Source organism: Stylophora pistillata, chromosome 1 (assembly GCF_964205215.1).
Source record: "Stylophora pistillata chromosome 1, jaStyPist1.2, whole genome shotgun sequence".
Classification (NCBI taxonomy): Eukaryota; Metazoa; Cnidaria; class Anthozoa; order Scleractinia; family Pocilloporidae; genus Stylophora; species Stylophora pistillata.
In genome coordinates this window covers 58,235,100-58,261,136 of record NC_142519.1, presented here as the reverse complement: position 1 = coordinate 58,261,136, position 26,037 = coordinate 58,235,100, and the positions used below count along the sequence as shown (strand labels likewise).

The following is a 26,037-nucleotide window of genomic DNA, read 5'->3' as shown; positions in this document are numbered from 1 at the left end:
TATCGAAAGAAATGAAAGGTGGAATCACAAGCATTCCACTGAGACGAACGTATTGGTCCTTCATTCTACAAAAATAAGTTGATTTACAAAATTAAATCAGCCATGGATTTATCATCCCTAATCATGGCCCCAAAAGATAAAAATTCTATTTGACAATTTTTTTAGCTCATTAATAAGCGGGAGTGGCATTTGTTTTCTAAGAGGGAAGAACATTGAAGGTGTCCCGGAAAACGTAGCGATCAAGAAAAGCAATTAAAGACCGCATTGGAATACATCGCAAAAGTAAAGAAATTGCACACAGAAAATTACCTTGCACGCTTGGCAAGCATACGCAGAGCCAACTCAAGGGAAGCACGCCTTTGTTCTTAAAAAACATGATCGCTCTCATAACTTGAAGTGAACATAACCATTTGTAAATGAACACTGCCACAGGTAGGAATGAAAGGTTGCTTTAAGGCTAAAATGCTTGAATGACAGCTTTCAAGCTTATTTGAGTGGAGGTCCTTTTCGGTTTGAGAAATTAAGGAGCACATAGAAATCGTTACAAGCTATAGGAAGCATCCTCGACGAGGCTATATTTCAAGTTTCTTTATATACATTTGAACAAAAATCATGTCCTTATTTGGTGCAGAACATACCATAAAAAAAAATTATAATCATATCATAATTAAAGTATCTGACCTTGAATTACATCAACGGATGGGATAGTCAGACTAGTTGGAGCACGTAAAATGAAAAACGCAAAATCAAAGCCAGTTTTTAGTCTCAAAGAATACAGATTTGTATTACCCCAAAGACATGCACTCTTTCAATCTAAATCTCTCGCCACTATCAAATAATAATCTTTTACTGAGGATAGCTCCACAAAAGCAGTTATTTTTAGAAAACACAAAGATAAAGTGAAATCGAAGAGAGGATCTCTTCTTGAACTGCTGACATTTATTAACAGGCAACCTTACAGCTGTGGTTATGAACAGTTGCTCAGTGACGGAAAACGAGCTCATAATGATGAATTTGTCCCCAATCGTTCACAAACTATTTTTCAATCTTAAGATGGAATTCAGAGTGCAAATTCTTGGATGAGACTCGTTTGAAAACTACTTAGGCAGTGGTGAAAATGAAACCTGAAAAAAATTAAGGCCTGTACAGGAGTTGAACCCATGACCTCTGCGATACCGGTGCAGTACTCTACAAACTGAGTTGACGAGCCAACTGGGAGCTGCGTATTTTTGTCAGTTTGCATTACCTAGAGATAAGATGTTTCTCGCGGAAATCGTGTACGTGTAGTCCGAGGGAAATAACTTTGATGCATCTCGCCATGGTACGTTTCCCCTCATCTAGCCAGCGCCGAAGACTCGTGTATTGATTAGTGTTGAGTAAAATCGCTCGATGACGAAATTTAAGATATGATAAATAATTTAGACGAAATTTAATGAAAAAGCCAGTTTTTAGTCTCAAAGAATACAGATTTGTATTACACAAAAGACATGCACTCTTACAATCTAAATCTCTCGCCACTATCAAATAATAATCTTTTACTGAGGATAGCTCCACAAAAGCAGTTATTTTTAGAAAACACAAAGATAAAGTGAAATCGAAGAGAAAATTACGGTCAAAAGACGCTACAAACCCTTCTGCACCTCCGAAGTACAACTCCACAATGTCCCTCAGAAATCACACGATGGTTTGTGGTCTGTGGATGTCCTGCGACGAATTTCGTATTTAGGACCATGGGAGGCCAAATTAAAAGACAAAGACATCGATGAACAGTAGCTGAAATCACAGCAAGAGAGAGAAAAATTAAGATCAATGCCAACCTCTCTGCTGTTGCAATTGATCTGGAAGACATAAATAGTAATGATGCTTGAGAAAAGCTGAGTAGAGGCTCCGATCTTAAATTCGATCCTTAAACAAAGTTCACTCATGCAAAGTTGTTCAAAGAATGTCCAAACGAAATGCTACATGGTCATGAAAGCGAATGTAACTATTTGCGAATTGGTGAGGGCTGCGTATTTTTATTACGAAGCTGATATCAAAAATACCGCGTTCAAAAGGTTAAGAAAGGGTCTCAAATCAAGAGAAATCTGGTAATGCCTCCTGTCAATGCATGGTTCGCAATAACACGAGATAATCACTTGATTATCTTGCTCTTGGCAGTAGATCATTTTCATGCGGTTTGTTACATGAAAAATATCTGGGACTCTTGCTTATCAAACAACCGGTTATTGCGCGGTGGCGTTTAGTGAAATAGCCGATGGCAAAAACATGGTCAATTATGACATAGCCGTGACAGGATATGCCTCTGGTGCAGGATACGTAGATGTAAGTCAATCAGCAATATTTTTTCATCGATAAATTTCGTTTCTTAGTTTTGTTTAACACATTGACAGTTTGCTTTCATTTTGCCAAACCATTTTGGCAGGCATCGAGATCACGCAAGAATGGTAAAATAATTCTTTCGAAATAAAGCCGAGCAAATCAAGATTATATATCAGACACCGAGTTTCAGGGTTTCTCAGACTTCTGCCGTGTTCTGAGCAATGTTGAAACAACATTCTTGTTTCATATCTCCCCAGGGGGTTGCGTTCAAAGGTGCTGAAAGTTTCCCACCTGGTCTTTATTTACAAGGCTTAGTGCATTCTTCAAAAAATCTTCATCTAATAAAATTGAAAGAAGAGAGAAACAAAACTGTAAAAGTGTGAAAACTGTACTTTTTGCTGTTAGGTTCGGCTGACCGGTTTTTCACTCATTAAGTCGCGTAAATATGGTTCTCTCGTAATTAATTACGAGAAGGGAATATAATAGAGTTTCTGTTTCTTTTGTTATTCTAATATTGCCAGCCGTGGAGCTCATATTCAAACACGAAGGCGTGCTGTAAAAGGAGCATTAGGTCCCACTGGACCATTTGTCAATCAATCGTCGTGTGATGTAGAACTCTTAGGGTCAAGTCAGCTTCAGCTACAGCTACTCCAAAGCAGTGAACAGCGGGCGCATTCCTCAAAATTGTTTTGTCTTCATCAGAATACAATAATTTTTGAGATTTGTATTTCCTTTCTCCAATGGAAACTGTCTTTATTTGTGGCGGTAAATTTGAGATCGAAGTAGGTGGTTCGCACGTTACATCATGCCATGGAAGTAAACAATAGATATCTCACTAGCTCCTTTTGTTCGTCTACCAGCATTTAAATTTGACCCGCACACGTCAACGGTGAGTGACAAATGAGCCTAGGTCTTTCCAGCCGTGGAGCTCATATTTAACATTCTCTTAAGAACGCATAATTCCCTCGTATTCAACTTGAGGTAGTCGTGCCAAAAGATATTTCAAGTAACAGGTTGAAAAAAAAAAACTATGGTGAGCAAATTAGTTTATTATGGTGAGCAAATTAGTGTGATAGTAACGGATTGTCGCCAAGTTATTTACCAAAAAAATTAACATTTTTTAGAGACAAAGAAAGCTGCGTCATTTGACCACAACCCAGTAAAAAATTGTCGTATGAGATTTATTTCCTTCCTGTCTTCCAAGGCAATGATAATAGATCCATAGATTCCATTCCAATAAAATGTCAGACTAAGAAAAAGCGAATAATCATTCTACATATATTTACCCTTCAGCCACCCTCGACTTGGTTGACCACAGTAATGTACAGAATGCTTGCGTGCCTCGACGTGTCACACACATATCCGACAGTACATTTAACATGCATGATGCCAGAAACTTTCACACCCAAAATATAAGGAAAATATGAAAATCTTCAATGACAAAAAAGACAGGCGTTTATCAGGCATAGAAATACTAGATTAGTTTGGTCATCGCTGCCAAATGACACAATAAAATTGGAAAGTTTACGACGTTCCCGATCCAACAAACGTCATTGTGACGTACTCCCGTAGCTATTGTAAATACATCTGTGAGATCAATAATCATTACTTTCGTAACCTGAGAGTACTTGCCCGAAGATTTCATCTTCACGTAAGGCAAACAAAGGGTGTAACATGGCCTTCTTTGCTTTTTTAACACTTGCTTTGACCTCACTTGCTTTTAGTGAGATCAGCGCAACCTCGAAAACCACCCTAGAATCTCCAGACGGCGCTTATAAGCTGCAATGGAGACATAACAACAGCCAATTGATTTTCACTCTTGCTTGCCAAACAACCGGTTACTGCGCGGTGGCGTTTAGTGAAACAGCTGATGGCAAAAACATGGTCAATTATGACATAGCCGTGACAGGATATGCCTCTGGTGCAGGATACGTAGATGTAAGCCAATCTCCAATATTTTCTTCATCGATAAATTTCGTTTCTTAGTTTTGTTTAACACATTGACAGTTTGCTTTCATTTTGCCAAACCGCTTTGGCAGGCATCGAGATCAGGCAAGAATGGTAAAATAATTCTTTCGAAATAAAGCCGAGCAAATCAAGATTATATATCAAACAGCGAATTTCAGGGTTTCTCAGACTTCTACCGTGTTCTGAGCAATGTTGAAACAGTATTCTTGTTTCATATCTCCCCAGGGGGTTGCGTTCAAAGGTGCTGAAAGGTTTCCACCTGGTCTTTATTTACAAAGCTTAGTGCATTCTTCAGAAAATCTTCGTCTAAGTTAGAGTCAATAAAATTGAAAGAAGAGAGAAACAAAACTGTGGTTAAATATGGTTCTCTAGTAATTAATTACGAGAAGGGAATATAATACAGTTTCTGTTTCTTTTGTTATTCTAATATTGCCAGCCGGGGAGCTCATATTTAACATTCTCTTAAGAACGCATAATTCCCTCGTATTCAACTTGAGGTAGCCGTGCCAAAAGAAATTTCAAGTAACAGGTTGAAAAAAAAAAAAAACTATGGTGAGCAAATTAGTTTTTTATGGTGAGCAAATTAGTGTGATAGTAACGGATTGTCGCCAAATTATTTACCAAAAAAATTAACATTTTTTAGAGACAAAGAAAGCTGCGTCATTTCACCACAACCCAGTAAAAAATTGTCGTATGAGATGTATTTCCTTCCTGTCTTCCAAGGCAATGATAATAGATCCATAGATTCCATTCCAATAAAATGTCAGACTAAGAATAAGCGAATAATCATTCTACATATATTTACCCTTCAGAAACCCTCGACTTGGTTGACCACAGTAATGTGTAGAATGCTTGCATGCCTCGACGTGTCACACGCGTATACACAGTACATTTAACATAATTAGTATATAGTTCTCTCTCATGATCACCTAAAAGTAGAGTATTGTCTGTTATATCTCAATTACTCTTGCCATAATTTTATCTTACGATATTGTGAAGCGCGACTGAATATATTCATATAGATGTCTGCGCTATATAAATGTAAATCATGATTATTATTATTATTATTATTATTATTAAAACCTGAAGAAATGGAGTACGAATTCTCGTGATAAAATATTATCTTCTCGTCTTTCACGCTCTCAGTCTGGTGATTTCGCCGTACGTGTGAGTTATCGTGACCGCGTCCTTCAGTTGTTCTCATGAAATTGTTGTGAGGAACGTTGCTAGGCTACAGTCGACTTACGATATTCCTAATCTTAAAATCAAGCTTTGTTAGGCAAACAAGATTCCCCGTCACTCACTGTTGGTTAATTTTCTAGGAAATGATCTGTACGTGACTGGTGTAGACTACTACCGCTACCCTTTCAACCAATCACATGCAAAATTAAAACTGATCATGATTCGGACACTCGCTTTTTTTTTCCCGCGCGTGCGCTTGTAGCTGACCATATATGGTTTATTTTGAGTTATCATCTTTCCTACTTTTTCTGATTGGCTGCCACGAGTACGTTGGGTTTGGTTCTACGATACTCAATCGACAAATTCTCTATATAAAAATTTAGGTTCAAATTATAAACGGTGGCATTTTTCACTTTGACGCTTTATGGTAAACCTAAGGCGGTTGGACTTTCTTTTGACAGGATTACTGGAGCCGAGGGCCGGGACCACCGAAAAAAGATGGAATACAAAGTTACAAACTCATATCAGCCTCTGAAGCTGGTGGGAAAACCACTGTGGAGTTTTACAGGGATGCTGAGACGGGAGATGCTGAAGACGTCCAATTTAAGGTATTACTGATACGATTTACTAGGGTAAAGATGACAACACTGCTCTAAATTCGCCTTTTCTAGTTTTAAGTCGATATGATATCTTTTCATGCCGAAAGGCCGAGTTGCTCGCAGCGGAAATCCCTCAGGGGGGAGAAAACGAGTATCTTAGACCCCCCCCCCCCTTCCCATCCACCTATCCAAAGAATTTTCTACATAAAATATGGAAGAAAGATATTCTTAGGGAACATGTCTAACACATCCCCATTGAACGATTCATCTCCAGCATCTGTTCTCAAACCACCTACCACCCCGTCCCCCCACCCCCTTCGAAACTGAGGAAAGCCCATCTTTTTGCAATATTTCCTTTGTTTTATTCATTTTTTTTCCTTTGTTCAGAATACCACCGAAGTTAAAGTGATATTCGCCTCGAAAGCCACCAGTGATGCGAACAATAATGGTTTGTCAAAACACGACAAGACCAAAATATTGGATGGGAGATATAACTTGATTTCTTTAGCGAAGGAACCTCCGCCGTTGCCATCAACAACAGCCATACAACCATCGGCAACAATGATGTCGACAAAAGAATCGGTGGCTCCTACGACTCCAATGGCTCCTCCAAAATACGCAAGTGTCATGTCTCCCGATGGCTCATTCAAACTCGAATGGACCTACAGCAACAGCACACTGATGTTCAAGATGACCTGTAAAACAACCGGTTGGTGTGCTGTAGGATTTACCACAACAGCTGATGGCAAAAACATGGTCAATTATGACATAGCCGTGACAGGATATGCCTCTGGTGCAGGATACGTAGATGTAAGTCAATCAGCAATATTTTCTTCATCGATAAATTTCGTTTCTTATTTTTGTTGAAGACTTTGACAGTTTGCTTTCATTTTGCCAAACCGCTTTGGCAGGCATCGAGATCATGCAAGAATGGTAAAATAATTCTTTCGAAATAAAGCCGAGCAAATCACGATTATATATCAGACACCGAGTTTCAGGGTTTCTCAGACTTCTGCCGTGTTCTGAGCAATGTTGAAACAACATTCTTGTTTCATATCTCCCCAGGGGGTTGCGTTCAAAGGTGCTGAAAGGTTTCCACCTGGTCTTTATTTACAAGGCTTAGTGCATTCTTCAGAAAATCTTCATCTAAGTTGAAGTCAATAAAATTGAAAGCAGAGAGAAACAAAACTGTAAAAGTGTGAAAACTGTACTTTTTGCTGTTAGGTTCGGCTGACGGTTTTTCACTGATTAAGTCGCGTAAATATGGTTCTCTAGTAATTAATTACGAGAAGGGAATATAATAGAGTTTCTGTTTCTTTTGTTATTCTAATATTGCCAGCCGTAGAGCTCATATTAAACATTTTCTTAAGAACGCTTAGTTCCCTCGTATTCAACTTGAGGTAGTAATGCCAAAATAAGTTTCAAGTAACAGGTTGAAAAAAAAAACTATGGTGAGCAAATTAGTTTTTTATGGTGAGAAAATTAGTGTGATAGTAATGGATTGTCGCCAAATTATTTACCAAAAAAATTAACATTTTTTAGAGACAAAAAAAGCTGCGTCATTTGACCACAACCCAGTAAAAAATTGTCGCCTGAGATGTATTTCCTTCCTGTCTTCCAAGGCAATGATAATAGATCCATAGATTCCATTCAAATAAAATGTTAGACTAAGAAAAAGCGAACAATCATTCTACATATATTTACCCTTCAGAAACCCTCGACTTGGTTGACCACAGTAATGTGCAGGATGCTTGCATGCCTGGACGTGTCACACACATATACACAGTACATTTAATATACTTAGTATATAGTTCTCTGTCGTGATCACCTAAGAGTAGAGTATTCGCTCTTATATCTCAGTTACTTTTGCCATAATTTTATCTTACGATATTGTGAAGCGCGACTGAATATATTCATATAGAGGTGTGCGCTATATAAATGTAAATAATTATTATTATTATTCTTATCACACATATTATTATAATTATTATTATTATTATTATTAAGATTAAAACCTAAAGAAATGGAGTACGAATTCTCATGATAAAATATTATCTTCTCGTCTTTCACGCTCTCAGTCTGGTGATTTCGCCGTACGTGTGAGTTATCGAGACCGCGTCCTTCAGTTGTTCTCATGAAATTGTTGTGAGGAATGTTGCTAGGCTACAGTCGACTTACGATATTCCTAATCTTAAAATTAAGCTTTGTTAGGCAAACAAGATTCCCCGTCACTCACTGTTGGTTAATTTTCTAGGAAATGATCTGTACGTGACTGGTGTAGATTACTTCCGCTACCCTTTCAACCAATCAGATGCAAAATTAAAACCGATCATGACTCGGACACTTGCTTTTTTTTTCCCGCGCTTGCGCCTGTAGCTGACCATATATGGTTTATTTTGAGTTATCATCGCTCCTACTTTTCCTGATTGGCTGCCACGAGTACGTTGGGTTTGGTTCTACGATACTCAATCGACAAATTCTCTATATAAAAATTTAGGTTGAAATTATAAAGGTGGCATTTTTCACTTTGACGCTTTATGGTAAACCTAAGGCGGTTGGACTTTCTTTTCACAGGATTACTGGAGCCGAGGGCCGGGACCACCGAAAAAAGATGGAATACAAAGTTACAAACTCATATCAGCCTCTGAAGCTGGTGGGAAAACCACTGTGGAGTTTTACAGGGATGCTGAGACGGGAGATGCTGAAGACGTCCAATTTAAGGTATTAATGATACGATTTACTAGCGTAAAGATGACAACACTGCTCTAAATTCGCCTTTTCTAGTTTTAAGTCGATATGATATCTTTTCATGCCGAAAGGCCGAGTTGTTCGCAGCGGAAATCCTTCAGCGGAAATCCCTCAGGGGGGAAGAAAACGAGTATCTTAGACCCCCCCGCCACCCTATCCAAAGAATTTTCTACAGAAAATATGGAAGAAAGATATTCTTAGGGAACATGTCTAACAGATCCCCATTGAACGATTCATCCCCAGTATCTGTTCTCAAACTACCTACCACCCCGTTCCCCCACCTCCTTCGAAACTGAGGAAAGCCCATCTTTTTGCAATATTTCCTTTGTTTTATTCATTTTTTTCCTTTTTGCAGAATACCACCGCAGTTAAAGTGATATTCGCCTCGAAAGCCACCAGTGATGCGAACAATAATGGTTTGTCAAAACACGACAAGACCAAAATATTGGATGGGAGATATAACTTGATTTCTTTAGCGAAGGAACCTCCGCCGTTGCCATCAACAACAGCCATACAACCATCGGCGACAATGATGTCGACAAAAGAATCGGTGGCTCCTACGACTCCAATGGCTCCTCCAAAATACGCAAGTGTCATGTCTCCCGATGGCTCATTCAAACTCGAATGGACCTACAGCAACAGCACACTGATGTTCAAGATGACCTGTAAAACAACCGGTTGGTGTGCTGTAGGATTTACCACAACAGCTGATGGCAAAAACATGGTCAATTATGACATAGCCGTGACAGGATATGCCTCTGGTGCAGGATACGTAGATGTAAGTCAATCAGCAATATTTTCTTCATCGATAAATTTCGTTTCTTATTTTTGTTGAAGACATTGACAGTTTGCTTTTATTTTGCCAAACCGCTTTGGCAAGCATCGAGATCATGCAAGAATGGTAAAATAATTCTTTCGAAATAAAGCCGAGCAAATCACGATTATATATCAGACACCGAGTTTCAGGGTTTCTCAGACTTCTGCCGTGTTCTGAGCAATGTTGAAACAACATTCTTGTTTCATATCTCCCAGGGGGTTGCGTTCAAAGGTGCTGAAAGGTTTCCACCTGGTCTTTATTTACAAGGCTTAGTGCATTCTTCAGAAAATCTTCATCTAAGTTGAAGTCAATAAAATTGAAAGCACAGAGGAACAAAACTGTAAAAGTGTGAAAACTGTACTTTTTGCTGTTAGGTTCGGCGGACCGGTTTTTCACTCATTAAGTCGCGTAAATATGGTTCTCTAGTAATTAAGAACGAGAAGGGAATATAATAGAGTTTCTGTTTCTTTTGTTATTCTAATATTGCCAGCCGGGGAGCTCATATTTAATATTTTCTTAAGAACGCTTAATTCCCTCGTATTCAACTTGAGGTAGTCATGCCAAAAGAAATTTCAAGTAACAGGTTGAAAAAAAAAGAAAAACTATGGTGAGCAAATTAGTTTTTTATGGTGAGCAAATTAGTATGATTAGTGTTGGAAATCCCAGTACAGCAACACTAGTCACTCATGTAGTTTTTTTTTTTCTATCTTTATTCTAGTCGTCACACGCTTCGTATCGTATCGATCTTAGCCTATTCTTTTACAAACCCACAATATCGTAAAGACCACCCTTGGTTTCGCGTTGCGAGGTTACAAGGCTGACGTCACTTTTCCGACACCCTCCCCCCATTTGTCTCGGAGAGCAAATGTCTGTCGAGAAATGAACCTTATCCCTTAAATTTTATGAACGAATCTATCATCTAGAATTGTCAATCGCTTTCCTAATCACACTAATCATTGATCAATCAGTAGCCATAGTGGCAGATGTTCAGTTCATAAGTAGAATGTTCAAGCATCCTATCCGCTGTTATCATCCAATCTGTTTCGGTTTGGTTCACAGTTCAATCCCCTTCCTCATCGTGAGCAAGATCCTCCATACGCAATCCTGCTGCGACGGCTGCATCACGGAAAGGCCTTAACACTGGCGCTTCAATGCGCAACTCGATCGTTGGAGGTCTGTCACCATCTCCCGGTCGATCACATGACAGTTCTAACGGATACAGCTGCTGTACTGCTCGCTCTAGGTGTGAGGTGCCTGTGCGCAACTTTGCTCCCCGAACAACACCATCACGCCCTTTGATTAGTTCCGTGACGATCCCGACCTTCCATTTCCCACGATTCTTGTCGTCCGACTTGATCAGCACGACCTCGCCCACACTAGGATTGTGTGGCTTTCCAGGATTCTTGAGACGATGGCGTTCGCGCAGCCCCTTTACGTACTCCCCCGTCCATCGTTTCCAGACGGCCTCCTTGCATCGTCTGAGATACTTTGCTCGCTTGCGTAATTCACCGTCTTCTATGCGGTGTGGTTCCAACTCGAGTGGTGCATTTGGTTGACCAAACAACAGGGAGTGGGGAGTCAAGATCGGTAGCTGCACATCGTCCTCCACGTAACTTGAAGGTCGGTTGTTGACTGCAACCTCTACGTCTAGTATAACCTCCTCTAACTCGGTCCACGTTAGGAACCCGTTTCCAATGGTCTTCTGTAGACTTCTCTTCACCAATCCAACCATTCTCTCGAACTGCCCTCCCCACCAGGGTGCTCTGCTCAGGTTGAATTGCCACTTGATTTCCTGACGGGAGAGGAATTCGTTGAGGCGTTCGTCAGTCATCACTTGTTTCAGCCACTTAGCTGCCGCCACGAAGGTACTCCCGTTGTCTGAGTAAATCTTCTCTGGTCGGCCACGTCGGGCGATAAACCGTTTCAGGCATCGAAGGAATTCTCCCGTTGCTAGGCTGGGTAGTAGCTCAAGGTAAATACCTCTGGTCAGGCTAAAGGCGTAAAGCGTTATGTAAGCTTTGCCTTCATGATTCCTCCCCTTTCTATACTTCAGTGGCCCGGCGAAATCCACTCCGACTACTTGGAACGCATTTTCTCCTTCGGTACGATCCCTTGGTAGCTGTCCTGGTAGCGGAGCCGCGAACGCTGTGGCGCGGAACCGCTTGCAGCCGTTACAGGCTTTAACGACTCTTTTTGCAAGGCTTCGCAACCTGGGAACCCAGTACCTTTCACGAATCTTTGCCATTGTGAGGCTCACTCCCCCGTGGAGTGTCCTGATATGCGCGTCTGCAACCATCTTCTCCGCGAACGGATGAGACTCAGGCAAGTAAATGGGATAGTCTCCCTCAATCCGCCCTCGGCATTCCAGTAACCCGTTTGCGTTTTCTTCTAGGTTCAGCTGTACACAATGATCTTCGAACCGTTCTTCTCTCTTCAAACACACCTGTGCTCGCTTTAGCCACAGGTGTCGCTGCATCTCGATCTCCTCTGTCGTGAGTGGTCCCTTAGATCTTCTCGTCTTTTCGCTCCGTAGGTTATGCATGAAACGTGTCACCCACGCACAAACCCTTAGGGTTTTCCATGAGTTGAACTTGATCAGCAAGGCGTCTAGGATGTCTGTCTTAGCTTGTGCTACAGCGAATACTTCCCGTATCACTTTTGCTTCCGCCTGACTCTCTGGTGTGGCCGTTGTCTTAATATCGGCTCGCCATCGCTCTCGGTCTAGTAGCCACTCAGGCCCTCTCCACCATAGCTCTTCATTTTCCACGCTTTCGCTCCGACTGCCAAGGTCAGCTGGGTTGTCTTTTGTACCCACATGACGCCAGTTTACTTCTGGGTGTTGCTGGATTTTCTGCACTCGATTGCTTACGAACTGCTTGTAACTCCCTGCTCCCTTGATCCAATGTAACGTAACGCTGCTGTCCAACCAGCAGAACATATTTCCAACTGGGAACCCTCTAATGCTTCCTTAACGTTCACAATGAGATTGGTCGCCATGTGACCTGAGACCAACTCGAGGCGGGGGATGGTGAGACCTAGCTTCGCCAGTCTAGCTTTGGCTGCTATCAGCCCAACACTATCACCGGATGGTTGAGATATGACACCGTACAGTGCCGCAGAAACGCCTTTGTCCGCTTGCGTCGCCGAAACAATGTAGCTCAATGTTGCTGATCTCTTCAAAGTGTTGAGGTATGACTCTGGGTACGGAAATGCTCACTGGTAGCTGTGCTTCCCATCTTGACCACTTGGTTCCAAGTTGACCAGGAAGTTGAGCATCCCATCCGACTTTCAAATCACATGCGTCTCGGTATAGTAGTTTTCCACTCAATGTCATAGGCGCTGCGAGCCCTAACGGGTAATACACTCTTGCCATCTTCGCTAGTATCCCTCTCTTTGTCACTTGGGTGCGGTCAGTTGGGAAATTTATTTTAATGGTATCTTGTCGCTTGTTCCATGGAAGCCCTAAAATAGATCCCCCTCCTTCTTGAGGTGCACCCAACTGTTCTTTTGCGAATGTAGTATCTTCGCTAAGAGACTCACCAGGGGACTCCACTGCCGGAACATTTGAATGCCACTTGTGCAGCTTGAATGAAGCTTGGTTAAAGACATGGGTAACGCCTGCTTTGACTTCACGGGCAGCTTTTACGGTGGGTCCGCCGCTGATAAGGTCATCGACGTATAGACTCTTCTCAATTTCCCTCACCAGGTCCGGATTCTCTCTACGACAGGCTTCCAGGTGTTGTTTGATAACTCCCCCAAGAAGAAACGGGGATGGCGCCAAACCAAACAGAGATCTCGTGAATCTCAGTATTTCCACTCGCCTGGATTGCAAGTCCGTGATCCAGTGGAATCTCATGGCATCCCTGTCTTCTTCCCGTATTCGTACTTGTAACAACCCTTGCTTGATATCACCTGTTAACGCGACTGGGTGGAAACGTGCACGGACAAGAACAGCCCAAAGCTTGTTCTGCAACGGAGGTCCCGCGTGAAGGCACTCGTTGAGAGAAGGAGCCTTCTCTGAAGCTCGGGCTGAGGCGTCGTACACGATTCGAAGTTTGGTACTCTCTGCAGCCTCTCTCACCACTGCTTTATGTGGAATATAGAACTCCTTTCCCACTGGTGGGCCTGACACTCGCTCCACTATTCCCTCGTTAAGCTGCTCTTTAATTATGGCGTCATATTTCTGGAGTATTCCGTTCTTCTCCAGTTTCCGAATGGTACTTTCCAATCGCTTCAAACTTCCCGCTCTGTGGTTGGGCAGTGGAGGGTGGTTTCCTCTCCAGGGTAGCCCCGTCTCGTACCACCCCTCTGGCCCTCGTGTTAATTGTTCCTTGAATTCTTCATAAACATCTGCTTGATCTCCGCCTGGTGTGTCACGCAATCCTAGAACATCTACTTTGCATAGTTGTTCGTAATCTGCCGCTGTCGTCTGTGTCAAGAACATATTAGAGAGGTCAACTTCTTTACCTGGTGACATAATTGTCCATCCGAACTTTGTTAGCTCTGCAAAAGGTTCGCCGGGACGTCCGATCTTTGGTATGGTTTCTGTCTTTATTTTCGCTTACTCGCTCGCACCCAGGATAATGTGGACTGGTAGCTCAGGCTTCTCGTCTCTGTCGTCCATGTATACCCCATCTAAGTAGGGATATTTATCCAGTATCTCAGCATATCCTGGGTTGTCAAGTGATAGCAATGTACTACGGTCTACTCTGGTGACTTCCGTTTCCAATCGGAATTTTCCGTCGAGACTGCCAGTCGTCACGCTTTGAATTCCGATGACCTTGTTTGATGACCCAAGCAGCATCTCTATGCACTTGAATTCTTCTCGTAGCGGTTTGTTTCCCAGGTGTTCAAGGATAGCTGACGACGCGTATGAGCTGCCTGCCCCAGTGTCTAGGAGTGCGCGACACTTGATTCCATTTCCTTCTACGACAACAACGGGATACACGACTCTCTATGTTCCTTTCTTTTGTGCCGTCATAAATCTTCCCCTCGTTGTGTGACCGCTTGGTGGGAGATCACATATTGACGTGTGATGTCTGCGTCGACAGTTATGACACCCGCGGCTTCTACAGCTGTCTGCTCTGTGTTTTTCACTTGTACAATTAAAACACAACTGTTTTTTGCTCAGAATTCGTTTGCGGTCTCCGACCGCGACAACTTTGGTGCAATTAGCGGATGTGTGATTCGTGTCATCGCAATAGACGCACCCGCGCATCTGTCCTCCACTTGCTTGTTGTTGGACCTGATTAGACCTTCCGCGTGGCGGCGGAACGCGTGCATTCCAGTCGTTGCGATCATTCTTCCTCTTGGACACACTCGCACCATCGCTTTCCTCTCCTTCTGAATTTATGTCTCTGCAACTTTTAATTGCCTGAATCAGTTTAGCGAAATCCCAGTCTCGCCAATCTTCGTGTCCCCAGACTAAGTCTCCCTTTATTCCTTTCAGTTTGTCTAACACCGCCCTCACATTTCCGGAGACTTCACGTAACTTCCCGAGCATCTCTAAGCTTTGTACATTGAACAGAAGCTTTTTGTAAAACTCATTAATTTCTTTTGGACTGGCGCTTGTGATGGTAGGCAAACCCATGATGTTGTTTACATATGCATTTACAATTTCTGACGTTTACCCGTACTCCGATTTTAGGATGGCCTTCGCCCTTTCGTACCCCTCAAGATTGAACGGGAGTCCATCTATGTCCGCTCGTACCTTTGTAACAAGGAGTTCCTTTAGATAAGCGAACTTGGTCACTGCTGACAGATCTGTCGCGTCTATTTCCGCGGAAAATTTGTTCCAAAAAGAGAGCCATTGTTCGAAGGACCCATCAAACTTCGTTATTCATAGCTTTGGCAACTTTGCGTGCATTCCGGAATCGCCTGATAACCCTTTCCCTTTTTTGCTACCTAATTCTTCGGATTTTTTTCGTAATCAAGCTTCATATCTCATTGTGCCTTTTCAAACGCGAGTTGCTCCTCTGTCTCCATCGCGATTGTCGCTTTCTCGCTTTCATTTTCGGCCACTTGAGATCTTTTCTTCACCTCTCCCAAACACTTCCCAAGGTATTCGATCTCCGCGTCTACACCCTCAATAACTTTATCTATTTCATTGCTCCATGCACATACCTCGTCCATTTGCTCACCCTTTGCAGTCTTCTTCTCTTCGATCTTTAATTTGATCTCGTCCGCTTCTTTTGCTAAACACACCAACGCGTCACGGTGTCTCCCAATAGATGTCGCGTTTGCCTTGTCCACAATGCCCTTTCCCTTTTCTTGCTTGTACGCCAAAAGCTTGAGTTTTGCGTCCAAGTCCTTCTGTAATGCCTCCAGTTCCATGTCTCGATCTCAGTCCCGTCGGAGGTCCCACTTAGTGTTGGAAATCCCAGTACAGCAACACTAGTCACTCGCGTAGTTTTTTTTTTTCTATCTTTATTCTAGTCGTCACACGCTTCGTATCGCGTCGATCTTAGCCTATTCTTTTACAAACCTACAATATCGTAAAGACCACCCTTGGTTTCGCGTTGAGATGTTACAAGGCTGACGTCACTTTTCCGACGATAGTAATGGATAGTCGCCAAATTATTTACCAAAAAAATAAACATTTTTTAGAAACAAAAAAAGCTGCGTCATTTGACCACAACCCAGTACAAAATTGTCGTCTGAGATGTAGTTCCTTCTTGTCTTCCAAGGCAATGATAATAGATCCATAGATTCCATTCAAATAAAATGTTAGACTAAGAAAAAGCGAATAATCATTCTACATATATTTACCCTTCAGAAACCCTCGACTTGGTTGACCACAGTAATGTGCAGAATGCTTGCATGCCTCGACGTGTCACACACATATACACAGTACATTTAACATACTTAGTATATAGTTCTCTGTCGTGATCACCTAAACGTAGAGTATTGCCTCTTATATCTCAGTTACTTTTGCCATAATTTTATCTTACGATATTGTTTAGCGCGATTAAATACATTCATATAGAGGTCTGCGCTATATAAATGTAAATTATTATTATTATTATTATTATTATTATTATTAAAACCTGAAGAAATGGAGTACGAATTCTCGTGATAAAATATTATCTTTCACGCTCTCAGTCAGGTGATTTCGCTGTAGGCGTGAGTTATCGTGACCGCGTCCTTCAGTTGTTCTCATGAAATTGTTGTCAGGAATGTTCCTAGGCTACAGTCGACTTACGATATTCCTAATCTTAAAATTAAGCTTTGTTAGGCAAACAAGTTTCCCCGTCACTCACTGTTGGTTAATTTTCTAGGAAATGATCTGTACGTGACTGGTGTAGATTACTTCCGCTACCCTTTCAACCAATCAGATGCAAAATTAAAACCGATCATGACTTGGACACTCCCTTTTTTTTTTTCCCGCGCTTGCGCTTGTACCTGACCATATATGGTTTATTTTGAGTTATCATCGCTCCTACTTTTTCTGATTGGCTGCCCTGAGTACGTTGGGTTTGGTTCTACGATACTCAATCAACAAATTCTCTATATAAAAATTTAGGTTCAAATTATAAACGGTGGCATTTTTCACTTTGACGCTTTATGGTAAACCTAAAGCGGTTGGACTTTGTTTTGACAGGATTACTGGAGCCGAGGGCCGGGACAACCGAAAAAAGATGGAATACAAAGTTACAAACTCATATCAGCCTCTGAAGCTGGTGGGAAAACCACTGTGGAGTTTTACAGGGATGCTGAGACGGGAGATGCTGAAGACGTCCAATTTAAGGTATTAATGATACGATTTACTAGCGTAAAGATGACAACACTGCTCTAAATTCGCCTTTTCTAGTTTTAAGTCGATATGATATCTTTTCACGCCGAAAAGCCGAGATGTTCGCAGCGGAAATCCTTCAGCGGAAATCCCTCAGGGGGGAAGAAAACGAGTATCTTAGACCCCCCCCCAACCCTATACAAAGAATTTTCTAAAGAAAATATGGAATAAAGATATTCTTAGGGAACATGTCTAACAGATCCCCATTCAACGATTCATCCCCAGCATCTGTTCTCAAACCACCTACCACCCCGTCCCCCCACCCCTTCGAAACTGAGGAAAACCCATCTTTTTCAAATATTTCCTTTGTTTTATTCATCTTTTTCCTGTGTACAGAATACCACCGAAGTTAAAGTGATATTCGCCTCGAAAGCCACCAGTGATGCGAACAATAATGGTTTGTCAAAACACGACAAGACGAAAATATTGAATGGGAGATATAACTTGATTTCTTTAGCGAAGGAACCTCCGCCGTTGCCATCAACAACAGCCATACAACCATCGGCAACAATGATGTCGACAAAAGAATCGGTGGCTCCTACGACTCCAATGGCTCCTCCAAAATACGCAAGTGTCATGTCTCCCGATGGCTCATTCAAACTCGAATGGACCTACAGCAACAGCACACTGATGTTCAAGATGACCTGTGAAACAACCGGTTGGTGTGCTGTAGGATTTACCACAACAGCTGATGGCAAAAACATGGTCAATTATGACATAGCCGTGACAGGATATGCCTCTGGTGCAGGATACGTAGATGTAAGTCAATCTGCAATATTTTCTTCATCGATAAATTTTGTTTCTTATTTTTGTTGAACACATTGACAGTTTGCTTTCATTTTGCCAAACCGCTTTGGCAGGCATCGAGATCATGCAAGAATGGTAAAATAATTCTTTCGAAATAAAGCCGAGCAAATCAAGATTATATATCAGACACCGAATTTCAGGGTTTCTCAAAATCTTCGTCTAAGTTAGAGTCAATAAAATTGAAAGACGAGAGAAACAAAACTGTAAAAGTGTGAAAACTGTACTTTTTGCTCTTAGGTTCGGCTGACCGGTTTTTCACTCATTAAGTCGCGTAAATATGGCTCTCTAGTAATTAATTACGAGAAGGGAATATAATAGAGTTTCTGTTTCTTTTGTTATTCTAATATTGCCAGCCGTATTTAACATTTTCTTAAGAACGCATAATTCCCTCGTATTCAACTTGAGGTAGTCGTGCCAAAAGAGATTTCAAGTAACAGGTTGAAAAAAAAAAACTATGGTGAGCAAATTAGTTTTTTATGGTGAGCAAATTAGTGTGATAGTAACGGACTGTCCCCAAATTATTTACCAAAAAATTTAACATTGTTTAGAGACAAAAAAAGCTGCGTCATTTGACCACAGCCCAGTAAAAAATTGTCGTCTGAGATGTATTTCCTTCCTGTCTTCCAAGGCAATGATAATAGATCCATAGATTCCATTCAAATAAAATGTCAGACTAAGAAAAAGCGAATAATCATTCTACATATATTTACCCTTCAGAAACCCTCGACTTGGTTGACTACAGTAATGTGTAGAATGCTTGCATGCCTCGACGTGTCACACACATATACACAGTACATTTAACATAATTAGTATATAGTTCTCTCTCATGATCACCTAAAAGTAGAGTATTCTCTGTTATATCTCAGTTACTCTTGCCATAATTTTATCTTACGATATTGTGAAGCGCGACTGAATATATTCATATAGAGGTCTGCACCATATAAATGTAAATTATTATTATTATTATTATTATTAAAACCTGAAGAAATGGAGTACGAATTCTCGTGATAAAATATTATCTTCTCGTCTTTCACGCTCTCAGTCAGGTGATTTCGCTGTAGGTGTGAATTATCGTGAGCGCGTCCTTCAGTTGTTCTCATGAAATTGTTGTGAGGAATGTTGCTAGGCTACAGTCGATTATTCCTAATCTTAAAATTAATTTTAAGATTATTCCTAATCTTAAAATTAAGCTTTGTTAGGCAAACAAGTTTCCCCGTCACTCACTGTTGGTTACTTTTCTAGGAAATGATCTGTACGTGACTGGTGTAGATTACTTCCGCTACCCTTTCAACCAATCAGATGCAAAATTAAAACCGATCATGACTCGGACACTCGCTTTTTTTTTTCCCGCGCTTCCGCTTGTACCTGACCATATATGGTTTATTTTGAGTTATCATCGCTCCTACTTTTTCTGATTGGCTGCCCTGAGTACGTTGGGTTTGGATCTACGATACTCAATCGACAAATTTTCTATATAAAAATTTAGGTTGAAATTATAAACGGTGGTGTTTTTCACTTTGACGCTTTATGGTAAACCTGAGGCGGTTGGACTTTCTTTTCACAGGATTACTGGAGCCGAGGGCCGGCACCACCGAAAAAAGATGGAATACAAAGTTACAAACTCATATCAGCCTCTGAAGCTGGTGGGAAAACCACTGTGGAGTTTTACAGGGATGCTGAGACGGGAGATGCTGAAGACGTCCAATTTAAGGTATTAATGATACGATTTAGTAGCGTAAATATGACAACACTGCTCTAAATTGGCCTTTTCTAGTTTTAAGTCGATATGATATCTTTTCATGCCGAAAGGCCGAGTTGTTCGCAGCGGAAATCCTTCACCGGAGATCCTTCAGGTGGGAAGAAAACGGGTATCTTTGACCCCCCCCCCCCCCCCCCCCCCCCATTCACCCTATCCAAAGAATTTTCTACATAAAATATGGAAGAAAGATATTCTTAGGGAACATGTCTAACAGATCCCCATTGAACGATTCATCCCCAGCATCTGTTCTCAAACCAACTAACACCCCGTCCCCCCACCCCCTTCGAAACTGAGGAAAACCCATCTTTTTGCAATTTTTTCTTTGTTTTATTCATTTTTTCCTTTGTGCAGAATAACACCGAAGTTAAAGTGATATTCGCCTCGAAAGTCCTCAGTGATGCGAAAATAAAGGTTTGTCAAAACACGACAAGACCAAAATATTGGATGGGAGATATAACTTGATTTCTTTAGCGAAGGAACCTCCGCCGTTGCCATCAACAACAGCCATACAACCAACGGCAACAATGATGTCGACAAAACAATCGGTGGCTCCTACGACTCCAATGGCTCCTCCAAAATACGCAAGTGTCATGTCTCCCGATGGCTCATTCAAACTCGAATGGACCTACAGCAACAGCACACTGATGTTCAAGATGACCTGTAAAACAACCGGTTGGTGTGCTGTAGGATTTACCACAACAGCTGATGGCAAAAACATGGTCAATTATGACATAGCCGTGACAGGATATGCCTCTGGTGCAGGATACGTAGATGTAAGTAAATCAGCAATATTTTCTTCATCGATAAATTTCGTTTCTTATTTTTGTTTAACACATTGACAGTTTGCTTTCATTTTGCCAAACCGCTTTGGCAGGCATCGAGATCATGCAAGAATGGTAAAATAAATCTTTCGAAATAAAGCCGAGCAAATTAAGATTATATATCAGACACCGAGTTTCAGGGTTTCTCAGACTTCTGCCGTGTTCTGAGCAATGTTGAAACAACATTCTTGTTTCATATCTCCCCAGGGGGTTGCGTTCAAAGGTGCTGAAAGGTTTCCATCTCGTCTTTATTTACAAGGCTTAGTGCATTCTTCAGAAAATCTTCATCTAAGTTAAAGTCAATAAAATTGAAAGTAGAGAGGAACAAAACTGTAAAAGTGTGAAAACTGCACTTTTTGCTGTTAAGTTCGGCTAACCGGTTTTTCACTCATTAAGTCGCGTAAATATGGTCCTCTAGTAATTAAGAACGAGAAGGGAATATAATAGAGTTTCTGTTTCTTTTGTAAAAGCTTTTCTGTTTCGTAAAGACCACCCTTGGTTTCGCGTTGCGAGGTTACAAGGCTGACGTCACTTTTCCGACACCCTCCCCCCATTTGTCTCGGAGAGCAAATGTCTGTCGAGAAATGAACCTTTTCCCTTAAATTTTATGAACGAATCTATCATCTAGAATTCTCAATCGATTTCCTAATCACACTAATCATTGATCAATCAGTAGCCATACTGGCAGATGTTCAGTTCATAAGTAGAATGTTCAAGCATCCAATCCGCTGTTATCATCCAATCTGTTTCGTTTGGTTCACAGTTCAATCCCCTTCCTCATCGTGAGCAAGATCCTCCATACGCAATCTTGCTGCGACGGCTGCATCACGAAAAGGCCTTAACACTGGCGCTTCAATGCGCAACTCGGTCGTTGGAGGTCTGTCACCGTCTCCCGGTCGATCACATGACAGTTCTAACGGATACAGCTGCTGTACTGCTCGCTCTAGGTGTGAGGTGCCTGTGCGCAACTTTGCTCCCCGAACAACACCATCACGCCCTTTGATTAGTTCCGTGACGATCCCGACCTTCCATTTCCCGCGACTCTTGTCGTCCGACTTGATCAGCACGACCTCGCCGACACTAGGATTGTGTGGCTTTCCAGGATTCTTTAGACGATGGCGTTCGCGCAGCCCCTTTACGTACTCCCCCGTCCATCGTTTCCAGACGGCCTCCTTGCATCGTCTGAGATACTTTGCTCGCTTGCGTAATTCACCGTCTTCTATGCGGTGTGGTTCCAACTCGAGTAGTGCATTTGGTTGACCAAACAACAGGGAGTGGGGGGTCAAGATCGGTAGCTGCACATCGTCCTCCACGTAACTTGAAGGTCGGTTGTTGACTGCAACCTCTACGTCTAGTATAACCTCCTCTAACTCGTTCCACGTTAGGAACCCGTTTCCAATGGTCTTCTGTAGACTTCTCTTCACCAATCCAACCATTCTCTCGAACTGCCCTCCCCACCAGGGTGCTCTGCTCAGGTTGAATTGCCACTTGATTTCCTGACGGGAGAGGAATTCGTTGAGGCGTTCGTCAGTCATGACTTGTTTCAGCCACTTAGCTGCCGCCACGAAGGTACTCCCGTTGTCTGAGTAAATCTTCTCTGGTCGGCCACGTCGGGCGATAAACCGTTTCAGGCATCGAAGGAATTCTCCCGTTGCTAGGCTGGGTAGTAGCTCAAGGTAAATACCTCTGGTCAGGCTACAGGCGTAAAGCGTTATGTAAGCTTTGCCTTCATGATTCCTCCCCTTTCTAGACTTCAGTGGTCCGGCGAAATCCACTCCGACTACTTGGAACGCATTTTCTCCTTCGGTACGATCCCTTGGTAGCTGTCCTGGCAGCGGAGCCGCGAACGCTGTGGCGCGGAACCGCTTGCAGCCGTTACAGGCTTTAACGACTCTTTTTGCAAGGCGTCGCAACCTAGGAACCCAGTACCTTTCACGAATCTTTGCCATTGTGAGGCTCACTCCCCCGTGGAGTGTCCTGATATGCGCGTCTGCAACCATCTTCTCCGCGAACGGATGAGACTCAGGCAAGTAAATGGGATAGTCTCCCTGAATCCGTCCTCGGCATTCCAGTAACCCATCTGCGTTTTCTTGTAGATTCAGCTGTACACAATGATCTTCGAACCGCTCTTCTCTCTTCAAATTCACCTGTGCTCACTTTAGCCACAGGTGTCGCTGCATCTCGATCTCCTCTGTCGTGAGTGGTCCATTTGATCTTCTCGTCTTTTCGCTCCGCAGGTTATGCATGAAACGTGTCACCCACGCACAAACCCTTAGGGTTTTCCATGAGTTGAACTTGATCAGCAAGGCGTCTAGGATGTCTGTCTTAGCTTGTGCTACAGCGAATACTTCCCGTATCACTTTTGCTTCCGCCTGACTGTCTGGTGTGGCCGTTGTCTTAATATCGGCTGGCCATCGCTCTCGGTCTAGTAGCCACTCAGGCCCTCTCCACCATAGCTCTTCATTTTCCACGCTTCCGCTCCGACTGCCAAGGTCAGCTGGGTTGTCTTTTGTACCCACATGAGGCCAGTTTACATCTGGGTGTTGCTGGATTTTCTGCACTCGATTGCTTACGAACTGCTTGTAACTCCCTGCTCCCTTGATCCAATGTAACGTAACGCTGCTGTCCAACCAGCAGAACATATTTCCAACTGGGAACCCTCTAATGCTTCCTTAACGTTCACAATGAGATTGGTCGCCATGTGACCTGAGACCAACTCGAGGCGGGGAATGGTCAGACCTAGCTTCGCCAGTCTAGCTTTGGCTGCTATCAGCCCAACACTATCACCGGATGGTTGAGATATGACACCGTACACTGCCGCAGAAACGCCTTTGTCCGCTTGCGTCGCCGAAACAATGTAGCTCAATGTTGCTGATCTCTTCAAAGTGTTGAGGTATGGCTCTGGGTACGGAAATGCTCACTGGTAGCTGTGCTTCCCATCTTGACCACTTGGTTCCCAGTTGACCAGGAAGTTGAGCATCCCATCCGACTTTCAAATCACATGCGTCTCGGTATAGTAGTTTTCCACTCAATGTCATAGGCGCTGCGAGCCCTAACGGGTCATACACTCTTGCTATCTTCGCTAGTATCCCTCTCTTTGTCACTTGGGTGCGGTCAGTTGGGAAATTTATTTTAATGGTATCTTGTCGCTTGTTCCATGGAAACCCGAGAATAGATCCCCCTCCTTCTTGAGGTGCACCCAACTGTTCTTTTGCGAATGTAGTATCTTCGCTAAGAGACTCACCAGGGGACTCCACTGTCGGGCTGAGGCGTCGTACACGATTCGAAGTTTGGTACTCTCTGCAGCCTGTCTCACCACTGCTTTATGTGGAATATAGAACTCCTTTCCCACTGGTGGGCCTGACACTCGCTCCACTATTCCCTCGTTAAGCTGCTCTTTAATTATGGCGTCATATTTCTGGAGTATTCCGTTCTTCTCCAGTTTCCGAATGGTACTTTCCAATCGCTTCAAACTTCCCGCTCTGTGGTTGGGCAGTGGAGGGTGGTTTCCTCTCCAGGGTAGCCCCGTCTCGTACCACCCCTCTGGCCCTCGTGTTAATTGTTCCTTGAATTCTTCATAAACATCTGCTTGATCTCCGCCTGGTGTGTCACGCAGTCCTAGAGCATCTAATTTGCATAGTTGTTCGTAATCTGCCGCTGTCGTCTGTGTCAAGAACATATTAGAGAGGTCAACTTCTTTACCTGGTGACATAATTGTCCATCCGAACTTTGTTAGCTCTGCAACAGGTTCGCCGGAACGTCCGATCTTTGGTATGGTTTCTGTCTTTATTTTCGCGTACTCGCTCGCACCCAGGATAATGTGGACTGGTAGCTCAGGCTTCTCGTCTCTGTCGTCCATGTATACCCCATCTAAGTAGGGATATTTATCCAGTATCTCAGCATATCCTGGGTTGTCAAGTGATAGCAATGTACTACGGTCTACTCTGGTGACTTCCGTTTCCAATCGGAATTTTCCGTCGAGACTGCCAATCGTCACGCTATGAATTCCGATGACCTTGTTTGTTGACCCAAGCAGCATCTCTATGCACTTGAATTCTTCTCGTAGCGGTTTGTTTCCCAGGTGTTCAAGGATAGCTGACGACGCGTATGAGCTGCCTGCCCCAGTGTCTAGGAGTGCGCGGCACTTGATTCCATTTACTTCTACGACAACAACGGGATACACGACTCTCTCTGTTCCTTTGTTTTGTGCCGTCATGAATCTTCCTCTCGTTGTGTGACCGCTTGGTGGGTGATCACATATTGACGTGCGATGTCTGCGTCGACAGTTATGACACCCGCGGCTTCTACAGCTGTCTGCTCTGTGTTTGTCACTTCTACAATTAAAACACAACTGTTTTTGGCTCAGAATTCGTTTGCGGTCTCCGACCGCGACAACTTTGGTGCAATTAGCGGATGTGTGATTCGTGTCATCGCAATAGACGCACCCGCGCATCTGTCTTCCACTTGCTTGTTGTTGGACCTGATTAGACCTTCCGCGTGGCGGCGGAACGCGTGCATTCCAGTCGTTGCGATCATTCTTCCTCTTGGACACACTCGCACCATCGCTTTCCTCTCCTTCTGAATTTATGTCTCTGCAACTTTTAATTGCCTGAATCAGTTTAGCGAAATCCCAGTCTCGCCAATCTTCGTGTCCCCGGACTAAGTCTCCCTTTATTCCTTTCAGTTTGTCTAACACCGCCCTCACATTTCCGGAGACTTCACGTAACTTCCCGAGCGTCTGTAAGCTTTGTACATTGAACAGATACTTTTTGTAAAACTCATTAATCTCTTTTGGACTGGCGCTTGTGATGGTAGGCAAACCCATGATGTTGTTTACATATGCATTTACAATTTCTGACGTTTTCCCGTACTCCGATTTTAGGATGGCCTTCGCCCTTTCGTACCCCTCAAGATTGAACGGGAGTCCATCTATGTCCGCTCGTACCTTTGTAACAAGGAGTTCGTTTAGATAAGCGAGCTTGGTCACTGCTGACCGATCTGTCGCGTCTATTTCCGCGGAAAATTTGTTCCAAAAAGAGAGCCATTGTTCGAAGGACCCATCAAACTTCATTATTCATAGCTTTGGCAACTTTGCGTGCATTCCGAAATCGCCTAATAACCCTTTCCCTTTTTTGCTACCTAATTCTTCTGATTTTTGTTTCGTAATCAAGCTTCATTTCCCATTGTGCCTTTTCAAACGCGAGTTGCTCCTCTCTCTCCATCGC

General features: G+C 42.8%; 5 pseudogenes; all 5 read right to left on the bottom strand.

Moving 5' to 3' along the window:
• Nucleotides 1-10,599: 10,599 nt before the first annotated feature.
• Nucleotides 10,600-12,630, bottom strand: LOC148743334 (uncharacterized; annotated as a pseudogene).
• Nucleotides 12,631-12,712: 82 nt separating this feature from the next.
• On the bottom strand, nucleotides 12,713-14,452 carry LOC148743333 (uncharacterized; annotated as a pseudogene).
• Nucleotides 14,453-14,587: 135 nt separating this feature from the next.
• On the bottom strand, nucleotides 14,588-15,499 carry LOC148743332 (uncharacterized; annotated as a pseudogene).
• Nucleotides 15,500-21,576: 6,077 nt separating this feature from the next.
• Nucleotides 21,577-24,136, bottom strand: LOC148743331 (uncharacterized; annotated as a pseudogene).
• On the bottom strand, nucleotides 23,940-25,913 carry LOC148743330 (uncharacterized; annotated as a pseudogene).
• Between the last annotated feature and the right edge of the window lie 124 nt (nucleotides 25,914-26,037).